The 3118-nt window shown below is 35.3% G+C and overlaps 1 pseudogene; it reads right to left on the bottom strand.

Moving 5' to 3' along the window:
* Positions 1 to 1779: 1779 nt before the first annotated feature.
* On the bottom strand, positions 1780 to 2393 carry LOC708061 (speckle-type POZ protein-like pseudogene; annotated as a pseudogene).
* Positions 2394 to 3118: the final 725 nt, after the last annotated feature.

Below are 3118 nucleotides of genomic sequence, written 5' to 3'. Positions count from 1 at the left end.
ACAAAAGTACTAAATGACAGGGCAGAATTTGTTGATATCTGTTACCTGCCTCCAATATCATGATAATACCAAAATGCCACACTGCACCTCCTCATTACCATTCTTTTTTGTTCCTATAAATTCAAGTTAACATTTGGTGTCATTCTTCATTTTCCAAATTGTAGTTTATAACTGTTCATATTAAACAGAATTTCAATATAATCCACAATATTAGTACAGTGACTGAAACACAAAGAAGAAATAAGAGGTGCATGGGGATGCTCATGGTGTGTGACCTGATATACTCTAAGGTTTCTCTTTTTTTTTTTTTGTATCTCACACAGGCAAGTATCGGTTCTCTCTCTCTCGTTTTTTTTTTCTGTTTGTTTGTTTTTATTTTTTTAGATGAAGTTTCACTCTTGTTGCCCAGGCTAAAGTGCAATGGTGCGATCTCGGCTCACTGCAACCTCTGCCTCCCAGGTTCAAGCAAGCCTCTTGCCTCAGCCTCCCAAGTAGCTGGAATTACAGACATCCACCACCATGCCTGTTTTTTTGTTGTTGTTGTTTGTTTGTTTGTTTGTTTTTGTATTTTTAGTAGAGACAGGGTTTCACCATGTTGGCAAAGCCTGTCTCAAACTCCTGACCTCAAGTGATCCACTCGCCTCAGCCTTCAGTTCAGGTTTTGAAGGCAAGTGGACTATCCAAGATTCATTTATTGTTAGGTGTATTTTCCAAAGTGTGAAAAACAGGAGTAAATGTGATAACGAATCTCTGCAATTCAAAACCATTTAATACAATCAAGAATATCTTTCTTATGTATTATCACAAACATCCCAGTTGCCTCCTTCTAAAAATTTCTTTCAAATATTAAGACACAACTAATTCTGCTTTATTAATTCTCTCAAAAGCAAAAATAAATATGTACCAATCAGCATACCAAAGTTACACAGTAAAAGTGAAATTGTATATATATTTCTTTGTTAATTAGTGCACTCATCAAATTTACATTTGGTCATCCTTACCCTTAACATGTATATATAAATGTAGTTCACTATAAATTTAAAAAATTACTTTCACACAATATATGCTTCCATCATGATGTTTTAACCTCATTCGTTTCTCAATCATTGTAAACTTAGATAAACCCACACTTTGTGGTACAGTTAACATACAAGATAAACATCACAAATTTCAATAAAAATCTGGGCCAACTCATTGTTTATTTGCTCCTTGAAATGAATAATTAACTAGAATTGAAGTAGTGTTTTGCCGTAACTTACTGGGAAGGTATGTGGGTTCGCTCATATTTATAGAACTTAGATTGAAGACATTACTGGTAAACTCTAATATGAGTGCTTTTAAAGATAATTTAATCTTAAACCTTGAGACAGCTAGGACAAATCTTATAATTTTCATTTTTCCTTTTCAAAATAAAATATCCTTTTGAAACTTAATATCTTTAGTTATCATTCTTACTCCATTATAAAGCTAGTTTATATAATCCTGCATAACATTGGTCAAAATGATAAGGCAAAATAAAAGAAAATTAAAGCATTATTATACAAACAGGAGAAGTCACTGAAAATAATTTTAGGCCTTGAAGTGAATTAATCAGTCTAACTTAAAACTGAAGAATAAACCATTAATTATCCACCTAAAATGCAAGTAATATGTTTTTTTCAGCTTCTGTTCTGTGGACCAAATAACAGAAACAACTCTTCCTTAAGGTTTTTGTATTAGAATCCTTCTAGACTTGAATGACTAAAAGTCAGTTCCATTTTTCAATTGTTCACGGAAGATTTAGGACTGTTTTAGCCGTTTGTGTGGAATGCCAAACTGTGGACACTGTGCAGATGCTAGTGCTCAGAAGGCTTCTGCTACTAAGTAAGGGTGAGACTGAATTATGCACTTCCACCTTGATGTTTCCATTACAGCGGTTGCTTGGTTGCCATTCCGGTTTTTTTTTTTTTTTTTTTTTTTATTTTTTTATGTTTACATCCAAGTTGTCAAAGTACAATGCAACTATTAATAATGTCTATGCTTGTGCTTCCAACTGTTCCGCAATGTGCAAATCTGCAAGGACAAGGGTATCAGCAACATTTTCTACTGAGGTATTGCTACACAAAACTTCCTCACACCTCACCTTCAACTGTTCCCAGTGCATGTTTGCCTGCAGCTGCCCACAAGTTGTCAGCCATTTTGTCAAGGTTTACTTATTTCCTTGTGTTATTGAATCTCATCATTTCTTTAAAAACATCAGGGTCTAAATCATTTATCTCCACTCGATTCTTTATGCTTTCTTCCATTTCATGTTCAACATGGCACTAAAGACAGGAGATGGAGGTACAAGCAGATTTGTGAGCTTTAAATTCTTGTCCTGTCACAAAAAACTGCAGTCTGTAAATACTGTGTTTCCCCGAGATTACCTACATCTTCTCCTAGCTGACACTCAGCCACCTTCAAAGTATTTGTATTAGTATGTCCTGATTTGTTTATTGAATCTTGGACCACACTCACCTCACAAAATAATGTGAGCTTGTTATCTGGTAGAAGACCATTAGCTTTGTCAAGCTAAATGTCCCCTCTAAATAATTTTTAAAATCTTAGTCCTTTCCTTGAATGAATTGATATGCTCTTTGGCTTTCCATTGCTTTTGTTTCTTCCCTTTTGGCATTCAGAAGGGAAAATTTGAATTTTGCTCCTACTTCACTTTTGGGGCACCTGACTAAAAGCAAATATAGGAACAAGTTTTCTTTACTTTCATTATCTAATCCCTTTGGGTTTACCCTCAGTCACCATTTCGTCACTGGGCCGAGTGAAAATGTTGAACTTTTTACCACGTCACCCATTTCCTCTTGACAAAAACTGAAGTTGTTAATGGTCTATGTGTTGAACATTTTACTATTTTGACCTGTGTATAACACTAGCTTTCTGCTATGGGAAAAGAAGACATATTTCTGTGTAGAGGTGGGGCGGATTCCTGAAACTCTGCCACTTTATTGCATTGTTTTACAATTTATGCAGTACCCCACACAGTTGAGTACCTTACCTTAGATATCTCAGAGCATTAGTGTTTGATTTTCACCAGGAGCATGGTTGAGAAGGGCCACCCTCCTGTCTGCTCAATGCCTGGACTTGC

This window comes from Macaca mulatta, chromosome 5 (genome assembly GCF_049350105.2).
Source record: "Macaca mulatta isolate MMU2019108-1 chromosome 5, T2T-MMU8v2.0, whole genome shotgun sequence".
Lineage (NCBI taxonomy): Eukaryota > Metazoa > Chordata > Mammalia > Primates > Cercopithecidae > Macaca > Macaca mulatta.
Note: the sequence above shows the minus strand (reverse complement) of the source record. Positions and strands in the feature narration are given on the sequence as shown.